Genomic DNA, 15247 nt, shown 5'->3' on the forward strand with positions numbered 1-15247 from the left:
GGTGGACCCTAATAGTAATGTTTTCATTCTGTATTGAGACTTTCCATAGAATTAGTGCAGGTGCCCGTATTGTGGTATTAGTGATGGGGGAAACTAAGCCTTCCGAAGCATTGACACATTCCACACAGTTGTGTTTCTCTATCGACAGCTCCATAATGACATTGCTGTCAATTCATGGTATGGTGGCTGTATCGACTGATTGACAAGTCAAGTCCTAGAGGGATTTTGGGCAAAATACAAATGAGCCCACCGGCATGTGATGTCTTGTTCAATACAGGCTAATGTTAGCCAATGCTAGCCTGCTGTCTGAAGTCTGACACCAGTCAGGGGCTTCAGTTCTCTCTGTCTTAGTTTGTTATTCAGTGGAAGAACAAGCATATTTCATTGTCTGCCCCTATACACTTCCCTTTAGGTGGTGGAGTGAGTAGACCAAGACACATTGGCTTATCTGGACATCTACGCATATTTGATGTTAAATAAAAACTCAGCATCAAGGGGTCCCTGCGAATTACTAGTGTCATGTATTACTAGTGTCATGTATTACTAGTGTCATGTATTACAAGTGACATGCTGGTGTACCATGGAAAAGAAAAAAAAACTAAGGCAGCTCTAGCTCTACAAAATTAAAAAGCCTTTATTATTGGTCTAGTTCATGATGAACATTTAAAAATGCCTACATGTTTTGGCCAAGAGGCCTTCGTCAGGGCAGATCAAACAAACATACAGCTGCAGTCTTAAACAGAGACACATACCTTTCTTCTTTTCCATGGTATTATGCCTCCCTGCTAAAGAGCACCTTCTTGGTTCACCTGCCTCAACCCACTTGAGCACTCAGTCTGCTGTTTCATGTCGGTGTACTTGTACATCAAGCTGCCTCACGCTAAGGACTTAGGAGATAGTCTCCTGCCCTCTGGACCATTGGTTCCCAAGGCTAATATGTCCAACTAGATGTTTTAGTGAGCAGTAGGTGTGAAAAGCCTTTTCTGCTGCCTCTCACAAGTATTGCCTAAGTACAACTCCGCTGTGGTGCATTTTCTTTTTTCTTTTTTAGCTCATCACAGAAAACCTGCCTCAGCTTACTGGGATGCTCATATCTTATTTTCACTGACTGCCAAGAGAAAACTATCAAGTAGCCTATGAATGAGAGGACTACAAGAGCCAATAGTGTCTGAATTTGAGTCAGAAAGGGGAAATGGTTCTTTAAAAGATGTTTCCATTTGCGTTCTCTGAGAGTAGTCCATTGGTATCCTCCCTCTGATGCAGAGTGGTTAGCTTGTATTGAGAGAAGGGGGTAGCCTAAAAGCTTTGCTGGCAGCCTCAGACCAAACAGCAAGACTTTATCACCAAAGCACAAATACATTTTAAGCATGCATTTTCTCGTGATTTCGGACCATTAGAAATGCAATATTCTATATTGACAAGCTTGGATTGAAGAAGCAGCAAAGAGGACACATGGGCCATGTTTACACCAGTAGTAGCATACAGTGTTGTTGGTAACGGCAAGACTTTATCTGCGGTTGGTGATAAAAATGTAATTGACACAAGGAATTAACAATCACACTTTGCGGATTAGGGAAAGTTGAATGACTGATATAGATGTGGTCAGAATTACTTGCGGGATCATAAGGTGCTTTCACACCGCCATACTTTCCCCCCCAAACTACGTCCCTCTGGGGGCAACTCGCCATGTTCACACCAAAGGGGCCCGGCTCTATGGGGGGTTCGTGGGGGGCTTTCAACGCCCCAAAAAGACCCAGCTCGCAAGGTAGTATTCTTTCCAGGGGAAAAGTACTTTGTGGGTGGGGCGGCAATGCTGAACATTTCTGATTGGCTGAGTAGAGAGCCTAGTGGCAACGCTGATCATTTCCGATTGGCTGAGAAGGGAGCCTGCTGGCATATTTTATTTCAATGGCACCATGTTTAAATTCACTGCGCAAAAAAGCTTCCGTGTGTAGCGATCAGGTTGATTTTCCAAACTGATTTTCTAAAACATAATAAAATGAATAAGTAAATAAGTCCAACACACAACTGCTTTCATAATTCAATATTATTGTGACTACGACATCTTATGGAAAAAAATAATTTTCCAATAAATTTTCTTAGTGGATACTATACATGTAGTTAATATCAATTTGGAAAAAAGTACTGGGAAATACTCCTTAAGATCGCAGGACTTCTTGCTGCTGTCTGTTCCCAAAGTCAGAACAGAAAAGGGGAAAATGGCTTTTAGTTATTCGGCTCCTTCTGCCTGGAACATGCTACAAAATGATCTCAAACTTGAGGAGCAGGTCCAAAAATGTTTTTTTTAAATGTTTTTAAATCCACTATGAAGGTTTTAGAGGTGGATTTAACAGTATGTTTTTGTTTTTAACTAGCGTATTGCCATATAGCCAAATCACCAAGTCACGTGTAAATTGTATTACTGTTGCATCTCTGTGTTTTCTGTTGTATTTTCCGTCTGTAACTCTGTGTTTGGATTGCACTGCTGCCCGTCTTGGCCAGGTCGCTCTTGAAAAATTGATTTTTAATCTCAATGGGACCTTTCCTGGTTAAATAAAGGCTAAATAAATAAAAAAAGAATAGGCTAACAGGAGTCAGAATAGGCTAACGCAAAAAAACAGCCAAGCAGATAATAATGTAGGATAAACTTAACGGTATTCAATGTTCACAGGTCCCCCCCCCAAAAGTAGACACTTAAAATAATAACCCAAACAAGAGTAGACATTTCAAATTATAATATTCTTTCATTCAAAGAAAAGTAACTGCCAAGAAGCCTTTATTGAGATATGCTGCTACAGTATACGCGTGGATTCCCAACCAAATAGCACCTTCATCACGCATATCTGAACTTCCCAAAACTCCTGTCCTTTTCTTTTTGAATAACATTCTCTATTCAATAATCTTAAGTCAGTCCACATGTTCCAATATACAAGGTATAGTCCTTATTATCAGTTCTTTTGCTTCATCCATTCCCTCATGTTATAGCTCCCATATTATGGCGAGACTTGAATATGTCGAGACAAAAGAATGGGTGTATGTCAGCAATCCTGACGCAGAAGGAAGTTTGTGCTTGCGAATAAATATCTGGGTGTGTGAGTTTGTACGAATATGCCAACTGTCTGTCTATCTCCCGCATGTTGTCACCTTTACAGTAGCATTACCATCAAGAGATGAATAGGTCTACTATTTAACCCTTTATGCTCTCCTCGCTGTGCAGATATGGGCAAACACGATTTAGGATAACTAATAGGACTATAAACAGATGTATGTTTTTGTAAAAACCCCTCAAATATGTTGTAGCCTACAATTTAATCAGGAATAATATTCTGAAGTTGGATCTGTAATCATTGAACAATATCCTTGGAATTGGCTTGTTCGAGTCAATGATCAAAAATCAAAATATAAATTGGATATGGAGTTTGGATTACTGGAAAAAATGAAAAGGGGAACTTTACGTTAGGAAGATCCATGGTGAACAACTAGATTGTCATTTTCATTCTCATATAGACGGCCGGGGAAAAAAACTGTGCCTGACCTGCACAATCAAAAAGCAAAAGTGAAAGGGGCAAACAGACCCTGGCCAGCAATCTCCCCGAATGTGGAAGTCAGGGCTTATTTCGATAAACTGACCACATACTGAGAATCTACATCCTTTCTTTCTAGCCTGAAATGACATTAAAACTTAATGGAAATTAGTGAAAGCTATGTTTTGTCCATTTCTTTTGCTTATTTTGACAACCTGGATATGCACATTTTCAAAGAATGTTTAGCAAGCTGGATCACTTTCTCTTTCACACGCCTGCTCATGCTCGCACTTTGTTGATATTGACAAGCAACAAGAACCGGTTTTTCGATGCGCATCCCTACTAGAGCGAGGGCTTGTTGTGGTTTTCACATCCGTGGTCTGTTGCCTCTGTAATATGATCTTTAGAAACGTCTTTCCCCACTTGCTCCAGCACGCATGCACAGCGCCAGACTGGCTATTCTCCGTGCTGGAGATGCTATTTATTTTTTTGTGGTGAATGGCCGCCATGTTTGAGGTGGCTCGTGAACCCGCCCTGTAATTTGCATCCGCCCCAAAATGTAATGGGTTCTAAACTAAACCGAGTTGCATGAAAATCGGTCTAGTAGTTTTTGCGTAATCCTGCTAACAGACGAACAAACACGCGCCACAGGTAAAACATTACCTCTCGCCTTGCTCTGTCGCTGGGGTGGAGGTAATAATTAAACTAACAATAATTTACAAATTAAAAGGATTAAACAAGCTAGAAAGTATCCACATGTCTAAATGGATTTGGAAGATAGAATGGCCCCTAGGTAGAATGGACTATACCTGTAGTGAGACACAAAGTATAGTTGTTTGTGTACACAGCAAAAATGTATTGGCAATGGGAAAAATCAACTGTGGCTGGTGCTCCTAGTGGTGGGCTATGGTACATCTCATAGGAAGGACGGAGGAACGGACAAGCTCCGTTTTAATAACCTCCCCCTCCGGGTGGGGGACAATACAATTGTATTGAAATGAAATAACACTGGGTGCGTTACGTACCTGAGCGCTCAGTGAGCGAATGCTCACTGAGCGCTGAGCGGTTCTTAAAACCACTTAACGGTCTGCTGTAACCGAGCACTGAGTTGCTAGGAGACGAGAACTTTTCACCTGTTGTCAATAATGTGTGATTAGCGAGCAGCGTCCCAACTATTCCTAAGCCAAAACGCGCCCCTTGTTTGTTTTTTTTCTCAGGTGATGATGATTATGACGTGGTGTTTGGCTCAAACAGATCATAGTTCAAAACTGCTCACTTGTGCTCTGAGCAGATCAGTCTGAGCGTAACTGAGCAACCCGTTAAGTCAATTCTGATCACTGATCGCTCACTGAGCGCTCAGCTACTTAACACACCCATTGTGTTGTTTGTGCTAGAAATATTCTTTAACCAGGCCAGGTCCAGCATGGCTTATGTTTGTGGTCCAATGCTCTCACCACTACTCTACTTGTGCAGTGGAGATCGGCGGGTTGATTTTGGTGTCCCTCTTCCAGTCCCTAGTGTGGGTTGGGGTTAGAATAGGGTTGGGGTTGGGACAGGATCTGACCTATAAGGCAAGGGGTAAAGGCTGGAGTGAAAGGATGAAGGTGTGGAGGTTTGGGGTATAGTCACATTAAGTCATCCCCACCGAGTCTTGAACCCCGGTCTCCCGGGTGGGAGTCCAATGCTCTCACCACTACTCTACTTGGGCAGTGGAGATCGGTGGGTTGATTTTGGTGTCCTTCTTGATTTTGGTGTGCTGGGAATACTGCCTCTAGTGGTGCCAACAGAGAGATACAGGCCAACATTAGGGAGTAAGGGAGGGAGGGAGGGAGGGAGGGAGGGAGTGATAACCCGACAAACGCTATACTAGGTGCGCTGGCTTCCAGCCATGCACAAAAATTTGTCACTGGTTAATTATAGCTATTAGATGAAAACAATCGACATGCCGTTGATATTAATGCTATGGCAGAGGGCCAAAAGTTGTCATTTTAAAACTAGTTTTATGTAAAACCTAGTGTTCCCTCTCCTGTCGTGCCAGCCTCCACAGAATTCACTGTGGTGCTCATGTTCTGTCTAGCATGCACCTCTACCTGTCTCAACTCAGCAGACGGGTCCCGCTACCGCCCCCACTAACCACATGACGGCCTGCATCAGTCTACCACAGGAAACCCAACACCAGGACTGTGGTTAGGCAGAGCCACAGCCTATGCATGCCTCATAATCAGGTGTATTGCTATGACTGCAGGTAACCCTGTCCACCTCTCGTCGCCTGGCCAGTTATTCTGAGTGCACAATACAGCAGCTGTGGCTCATCCTCCCATAAGTCTGTAGCATGGCTGCGCCCCCGGATTCTAGCTGGGGCTGACATCAGTGTGTTTGCTGTTCTATTTAGTGTGATCATAGAAATCATTCCCTGTGTTCCATGCTTCATTCTCCCCGTTAAACACAGCATGGTGAGATAAATCTACAGTGACGTGTGTGCACCAGTGCACTGAGGCACTGCTAATAATAACACCCCCACATACACATTCACTCTCAAGCTTCTACACACTTGTACACATTCACTCTCTCACTTCAGCAAACTAGCCCCCCTCATCTCAGCAGGGAGGCTTATAAAACCAAACATTGGATTGCAGATCTGGATAAAGTATGCGATAGACCCTCTCATATACAGAGAAGATTTGGTTTGTGAATGAAATACAGATCATCTCCTGACTCCCTTTGAGATCACAGACTAGGCTATGATGTAGGGCTGTGCGATATGGACAGAATGTTCATAATGTTCACAATACGGACCATTTCATATGTCGATAACGATATGCATCACAATATAGTGTACTGCCTCTTGTGCTTCTTCTGTAGGTGTTTTGTCATGTGTGAGTTGGACGTGTTTATTGCCTTTTCTCACAGATATTCCACTATATTGCCATATTAGAGACACCTACATTTTCAGGCTTTGTTTACGCTGAACCAAATAATGTGTGACTCATAATGTGTGACTTTAGAAAGCCTACAGTAGGACTCAACAATTTGGGGAAAATATCTAATTGCGTTGGATATCCATCCATCCATCCATCCATCCATCTTCATCCGCTTATCCGGGGTCGGGATTGCGGAGGCAGCAGCTCCAGCAAGGGGCCCCAGACATCCCTTTCCCTAGCAGCATCAACCAGCTCTGCCTGGGGAATCTTTAGCCGCTCACAGGCCAGTGCGGAGATGTGCGTTCGATATTTCAATTGCAATTTGTTTTGTGATGTAATCTTTGAAGCTTTAGTTCAGTATTCACTATGTAATTGTAGGATTCAAAATGTGATGGAGCTGCTGGTCGTAGCTAAAAAGTAGAATTGTTTTCTTTTATTTTGAAATTCCTTGAAAGCAAGCTATCGGATTTACTTTTAATTTCCCACTGCTGAAAAGCAAATGGAAGTGTCCTAATATTAAACTGCAAAAATGTCCCAACGACAGCTATTCAGAGATTTTGGGATCTGATCGCCGGGCAGAAAGGTGGACCTTTTATACAGAACAGTGAGGCAGAATAACTTAAATCCAGATGACACAGCTTCTTTGCGAAAATAGCGATGGGGACGATAGACATTTTTCTATTGTCCCACGATATCGTCATATGGCACAGCCCTACTATGAGGATGAATGCTATGCATAACATGCACCTTGCAGCTCGCTGCACACTGACTGATTAGAACCATACATTGTTGGAGGGTGTCAAACACATTCAAAGGTGTTTTCCATTGGTTAAATGCATTTGTGACAATTGGGCCCGCAGGATGCTTAACGTCTTGGTTAATAATCATTTCATATGGATCTTACAGTCACGTGATTCATATGTTTCACTCATATGCCCTGGAAAGGCTCTAGTCTTGTTTAATCAGATCAACTACCCATGTCTCGTTCCCCACTTGTTTGGTCTCCCTTATTGGCTTCTCATATTTCTCCCTGTGTAGAGCCCAGCTGCAGCCTCTCAGGCCGCTGAGCCTCTGGCAGGGTTGGCGAGCTCACTCTGGCAGCGCTAGAAATTAAGGATGTCCTGTTGTCCCGGGGACAATAAAAATAGCACCTGGGACACAAAGATACAGTGTCTGGGACAATTCTGGGACAGTAGAGAAACGTATCATTACAAATGAAATTGTTTGTCAATAAATCATTTTAATGATGTTTTCAAATTAGAAAAATGTCAGTTCAATGCTCATTTTCTGCACTATCGATACGAGCTGTACTATTGTGCTCTGTTCAACACGAGCCAGTTGACACTAGGGATGAGACGGTCTACCGTAAAACCTTGAACCGCGGTATAAAATGCCCACGGTATTAGAACTGTGACATTCCATGTGTTTACGGTATTACGTTTACGGTATTACACAATGCGCTGCTGAAACTTTTCAAGTTGCTTGCAACAGTTAATTTTGGAATTTAATATAAGCTTGCTATTAATATATAATATATAGTAAATACTTCTTTTTTTATGTGTTGGGGAGGTGAAATACCGCAAACCGTACCGTGTAACTAGATACCGTACCGTACTGTAATGCAAAAATCCATACCGTCTCATCCCTAGTTGACACCCATGCTGCAGTGCCCACATAGCCCCGCCTCCACAACTGTCTGTTGTGTACGATAGCTCTTCTACAACCAAGCTAGCTAATGTACCAACTAGCTAGATGGTTGACCTAGCTAGTCTAGATAAACCTGTAGCCAGATAATGTTAGCTTCTGTGGCTGCAGCTGTACTGTATAACGGTAGTGCTAGTTCTTCATTTAGCTAGCTACAGTAGATACATGTTGCTATCTTCATGAATCACATTGACTGTCATAGCAGCTTGCTATGCATTTCCAATTACTAGTTAGTATCTAGCTAAAGCTTTGATTTGATCTCAGCATGTTATATTGCATTTATTAATTGCCGGTTTCATCAGCCAACTAGCTAGGTACTGTAGTGCTAGTTGAGGTTTAGATGAACTGGGAGACAGGGCAACACACAGGCTTAACTGTGCATAGGCAATAGCCTAGCATCCACATCTCCCTCTGTGATGAACCTACTTTGCTTAAGTCTAGTCCATTCTAGTTCATATGCTAAAAAGGCAGGCAATATTTCCTGATGCCATAGAGCACTCACACTTTCAAAAATTACCAGCGAGTCAGTAAAGTGATGTGAGTTACTAAAACAAAGTTATTCTAATTATTATGTACAACGGAAAAAAAAGTACATTTAGGACAATGTCAAGTCTGTGATAGTTGAAAGAAGAATTCCGGACAGTTGCTGGACACTGAGGAAAAAAGTGAATTTCGAGCTCTGATCACTGGGTCACATCTATGCTGAAGACTACATGAATCTAGAGAGCATGTCTTTCAGTAAACAGGCTACTGTACCTGGGGTCATTGCCATCCAATGAATAATGCTGTGTTGAACAGCTGGGAATCAAACCGGTGATCGGATGGCCGATTCCGATACTGATGGCTGTTTTTTTTTGTTAAATAACACGCATAAATGACCATCATTTGTGTAATTATATGCGAAAAAAATGGAGGGAGCTGGAGCTGCTAAAAAGTAGAATTGTTTTGCATGACCTTTATTTTGGAATTCCTTTAATGAACGCTACCGGACATGAGTTTCGTTTCTGCTGAAGAGCAACTAGTAGTGTCTCAAGGTAGCGTGTGTCCTAATTTTAAACCATAAAAATGTCAGAGCTATTCAGAGATTTTTTCAAGGAGTGATTAGCAGTGGCAGCTCTGGATATTTGGGCTGTATGAAAAAACGCTTGGAGGATGCCAAGAAGAAATGTCATCCCAAGGGGAAAAAGTGCACAATTGCAAAGGACGTTGGAGCATTTGGAGGATGATTAGATGTGTGATATATATTAGGCTGTAAAAGTGTCACTTACTCTTGCTCCATATGCAACTTGGCGCTAAGTGCTTCTTAAGATCCTTCTTAGGCCTCCCGTAAGAAGAAAACAGGTTTCCCAGATTGCTTCTTAGCCTAAGATGATCTTTCGCTAAGAAGGAGTTGTGAGAATGGTCTGGAACACACTTAACACCCTTCTTAATACTGTGCGCGCTGTTCGTCCTGATTGTGTTTAACCCCCTTTTCCCTTCCTTCATGCACACCAACCCCTTTAATGCTTAAAATTAGGGAAAACATGAAAATCTCTTCTCTATGTAATATGGCTCCATGTGTTTTAAATGTTTTACCGTATTTCTCCCTCAGAATTGATTCGTTTTATGCTGCTCTGCAGTTTTTCTCGCTATTTGATGAAGGCCTACAGCCTCCTACTTAACCACTTGTTGTATGCTCTGTATATAAAGCAATTTGAGCTGCAGTCCATGTCTGAAATAAATACAATTTAATTAAGTTTAACATCATGACCATGATTATTCTGCAACCATCCCACATCTGCATGCACATGCAGTATGAGATACAGTAGTTCATCCCCATCAAATGTGTGCAACTACCCCCGGATCATCATACACCATAGTCTGCTAACCAATAGCTGTGCGTAATTGGATGTGATTTTCACTTGGATACACCTGTTGTCTGACATCTCACACACACACACACACACATACGAGCAACAGGGAATTGGTGCATTGGGTAGCAGACCACCACGGGTTGGCCATGTATTTATACTATTATCAGCTGGGCCATTTTTTGTTGCTTATACATGGTTTGTTGTGCCATCTTGAATGTGTCCTTTGTGGCCAATTATTTCTAGCCTACCTGTCACAGGGTCTTGCATTGTCCTGTGCATCGGTGATCTGTTGATATTTGGTGGGCATGGCTTTAACTCCTGCTCTCCTTGCATATCTATTTTCCCTATTATTTTTGTTGGGGTCACGGCATCATGTAATGTTATAATTCATTTTATGTTCTCATTGTCTTTTTTTCTGATTTTTATCCGGGTTAATGGACATTATTAGCATCAGTTGATGTTTTTAGACATTCTGCTGCGTGCGTAATGGCACTTTTGTGGGGGAACTACAGTAGGCCTGTCACCGGTGTTTCATATTTGTAATGCGCAATGCGAGCAAGGCTATTTAATTGGTTTAGCACATTACAAAGACATTTCAAATTAATGTGACATAACGTTATCCTACATAGAATAGGTAGGCAGAACAGCAGGGGAATGGGAGATGTGTGGATCCAGCTCGTAATTAGTATTATAATTGCGTTTGGGCACCTCGTGTTAATTTTTAGCCTTATTTTATTCATGGGGGTGAGTAGGACGCCTCTAATTACATCAAAACTTCATTTGGGAGCATGTAATTATGTGGAACAATCGATTAGCCTGGCATCGATTGATCTGTTTTCAGAACCGGGGATGATGGACAGCTACGGTTAAGACACTTCTTAACAGCCTTCTTTAGCGCTGTGTTAAGAGGGCTCTAAGAACGTGTCTGGGAAACACTCTTTTCTTAAGGCTCCGTCTTAGTTGACCTCTTCTTTGGAGCCTTCTTAACTCCTTAAGAACGATCTTAACTGGGAAACGTGGCACAAAATAAAATAACTTTATATGGAGCTAGAATGTGACACTTTTACAGCCTAATATATAGAACACATCTAATCATCCTCCAAATTCTCCAACGTCCTCCTGAAGGGCGTCAATTGTCTATTGGACTGATGTGGGCAATGCAGTCAGTAGGTTAGCCAACATCATTTTGACCTTGCTCTCTCACCTGGAAAAAAGACGAATATCCATCCTTGAAAAAAGCAGCCATTGCCAGTAGCAGGGCTGAAAATTAACACCCACCAAGCGACATTTACCTGGTGTCACTAAACCAACGATAAAACGAAAAAACACAGACGAAAAAGAAGATGAAGCCGAAGCAGCACATACAAAAAGCAAGTTCTGTGAGATGTGGAGGTTTGGCGACAACAGAGTTCCAAGAGGATGGCTACACTACTTATTTACAACTGTTGTCCCTGGGCGTGGTGTTAAGGCCACTACAAACAGGAGCACAGACAGGTGGCAACAATTAAAATGCAATATACAAGATAAGACATTAAGACACAAAACAAACATGTATCCAGACACAACACAAACATTAGCATGCACTTAAGACGAGCATTAACAGACAACATAAGAGTGAAACATTTAAGAACTGTACAATAATCATGCAGATAGAGGGGATCAAACAATGACTGACAGACAGTACAGACAGGTGCAGGCAGACACAGGTGCAGGCAGACAGGGCAGGCAGACAGGGCAGACAGGTGCAGGCAGACAGGTGCAGACAGACAGGTGCAGGCAGACGGGTGCAGGCAGGCAGACAGGGCAGGCAGACAAGTGCAGACAGGGCAGACAGACAGGTGCAGGCAGACAGGGCAGGCAGACAGGTGCAGACAGACCGACAGGTGCAGACAGACCGACAGGTGCAGACAGACCGACAGGTGCAGACAGACAGACAGGTGCAGGCAGACAGGTGCAGGCAGACAGGTGCAGGCAGACAGGGCAGGCATGGGACAGCTAGTAATGCTGACAGACCTGGTTGCTTATGAGCCAGGCTTTGAGATTATGTGTGAAAGATCTGTATGTGGTGCTAAGTCTTATGTGTGATGGGAGAGTATTCCAGGTCTTGGGGGCTGTGACGGAGTAGGATAACTGGCTGAATGTGCTTTTCCTGCCTGGGACCACTAGGTCCCCACAAGCTGTTGCTCTGGTTAGTCTGGTAGTTTTCTGTGTTATGAAAGTACTCAACGGGGGAGGTGCTACAGTACGATGCTGCAGCTGCCATTATGTCCTGTTGTGTCTGTCGGCAGTATGCCCAAGAAAACCCCTGAAACAACTCGTTTGTCGTCGATAACAAAACGATGAAGCTGGAGAATGTATGTGGGACAAAAAAAATATGCTTAGCTGGTGAATTTTTTCATCAACCAGTCCCCTTGGCAGGTGAGCCAAAAAGTTAATTTTCGGCCCTGCCAGTGAGTGAAGGTTTGTTAAAATCATGACTCACTAGTAGTATGTGCTGTTAATATTACCATAAAGTCCAATTCTATCAGGATAAGAAGAAACATGGTGAAATGGATCAGTTAGAAAGTGTACGTAAGGAGATTAACGTTAGCTGAGCTAACGTTAGCTAGCTAAATTAGCTGAATGCCTTGCTAGCTAACTAGCCAATAGCAAAAGCTAGTTGTTACTAACATTAACGTTAGCTAACTTTGACTAGCACATGGGATGCCGAAAATGTTCCCATGACATTATTTTCAACTCCATTCAACTAGCTTACCTTCCAGGCTAGCTTGGAAGCTCCATGAGAAGTTTAAATAACTCGGTCCGTTACCATGGAGCTATAAAAGACTGTTACTTAAGCAATAAGGTACGAGAGGCAGTACTTTGTTGTGAATAATGTTTCAAGGGTGTTGTTCAATTGTGTGGGCCTCAAGTACCTTATTGCTTTTATAATACGGGTTGCCAGCGAAAGTATAAATAGTAAACAAAGACAATGACTGCCTTTCAGCACAAAATCGTTTTAACAACGTTTTGTATCGTATTTCAGTAACGTTAGAGAAAATAGTCCCCGGTGTGGCTGTTGCTATGCAACAGACATAAACAAAGGGCGCGTCTCTTATCTAAGTGATTTTAGCTACAGAACCTGCCGGGGCAGTCCGAAAACGTCTTGATACATTTTCAAACAGGCTTTATTTTGATAAACAGATCACATATTCGGAATCTACATGGTAACTTTGTGTAGGAAGAACATTATTACAAAGTTGATAAACTAACACACAGTCCGAGAGATTGAATTAAAAGTCTGTTATATTTGGAATGCTGACAGTGTAACAGGCACATTCATTTCTAACTGAGATGAGGCTCTAGTGAGTTTCTACAGGACTTCATGATATATACAGTACCCCCCGTGACTCGCTCTCAACCAATCAGAATGCTTGATTTAATCTACCCGTATTATAAAGAACAATACAGTATTTCTATTGGCTGAGTGAGGGAGAGTACATTAGATCTGCCTGCCAGGGTGTCGCCGCGTTTATACAAGTATTAATTAGGGCAAATCTCCGGTTCTATTTGGAGTACAAACATAATATTGGTATCGTTGGAAAGGTAAAAATGTCCTCTCTTTTTTAGGCGGGCTGAGAAGTTGGCTGCTGTCAATGTAGATCAATATTTTCGATGTGGGACAGGACCTCAACCGCAGCTATGGCACTAGGAATCTGCTCTGACCACTTTTTATTCACAACTATAAATGCTGATTAAACGTACTGTATTTACATGACACAATACTTATAAATGTATTTTTTGCCTGGTTAAAAAAGGTAAAGTAGATTTTATCTACCAGACATGGTAGAGCTATGCGCTCTCAGTGCACACATGAGAAGCCCTCGGACTGAGATTCTGACTCTTGAGTGAGTGACTCAGATCTATCTGCCACTGCTGTGAGGTCTGCTGCTGCTGGGCCTGTGGATGAAGCTGCTCATAATGGAGTCTCCCACTACTGATCAACCCAGACCCCCAGGAAGGCAGGGGGGGAATGAGGGACCGAGACAAATGGCGTAGAAGACTCCCGGATCTGCTCATAACTTAGGGAGGACAAGTGTGTCAGCCAGAGTGCCAGGCCCTGAAGCAGTGTGTTTGTCTGTGTGAGTGTGTGACACAAGTCGCCAGTGCTTCTTGGAGTGTGTCTCACTTTGTCTCCATTTGTCACCCTGGGAAGGTCATTTACGCTAAGGGTGACGAGCCTCCCTGAGAGAGACACACTGTTTATTGTGGCTGACTGGAACACAGTGCTCTCTGGAATGCAGTAGTAGTGTGTTGAGTCAGTGGGGGAAGCGTTAGGGTGGCCTCGGTGTCCCAGGTTGGTAGTCTGAGCACCAAACGCTATGAAAGTGGCCTACATGCACCATTATGGGGATCTGCAGCCACATAGCCATTGGTTCATCTCAGTGTCTGTCTTCTACCAGCAACCCCCATGATTCAAGTAACGCAGATTACTCCCTCCGCCCTGCCCCTTCCTGAATCTTGCACCTGCTGCATCAATGTTTATACTCCGCTGTGCCTTTTTTCACAAACTGCAGTAGTTCTGATGGTAGTGGAAGAATGTGTTACTTTTGTGATAACTCGCACTGCCGCTCAAGAGATTTTACTAAAGTTTTGTTTAGGGATGAACAATATATCGGCAATCATATCGGTATCGGCCGATGTTAGTCATCTTTTAATATATCGGTATCAGTCCGATGTGCAAAACAGGGCTGATGTAAACAGCCGAAAATTAGTCTAGCTGCTGTTGTGTGTGTAGTTGTTGAGAGGAAACAATGCAGTAAATCTGATTTATCGTTTTTTCCGAATGTTTTGGAAATAGACACAGTGTTTATATGTGTTTTTCAGTATTTATAACATTTGATTATCATAGAACCATATCATAACATATCGACCATATCATAACATATCGACATCAGTAAACATCAGTTATCTGCCATGACAGGAATGTTATGTTATTGGTATCAGCCAGTTCATATCGGTGCATCCCTAGTTTTGTTGACCCTTTTCCTTCAGCATGGCCGTGCCCAACCTTCCATCCATATCCAACAGGTCTGTGGATGATGCCATCGCACTGGCCCAACCCCTCTACTTACGAGGTGCCTGCGGAGATGGGGCATGAGCACACAAACACTTGTGAACTTCTACCGCAGCATCATCAAGAGTATCCTGACTGGAGGCAGTCAGAATACTCCCCCCCCGCCCCCTCTCTCTCTGACTCACCAGT

General features: G+C 42.8%; 1 protein-coding gene across 2 annotated transcripts in view; it reads left to right on the forward strand.

The window, feature by feature from the left end:
• The window catches only part of man1a2 (mannosidase, alpha, class 1A, member 2), a 111603-nt gene that overhangs the window by 2531 nt on the left and 93825 nt on the right, over window positions 1–15247 (forward strand). The window lies entirely within an intron of this gene.

This window comes from Borostomias antarcticus (genome assembly GCF_949987555.1).
Source record: "Borostomias antarcticus genome assembly, chromosome: 2".
NCBI lineage: Eukaryota > Metazoa > Chordata > Actinopteri > Stomiiformes > Stomiidae > Borostomias > Borostomias antarcticus.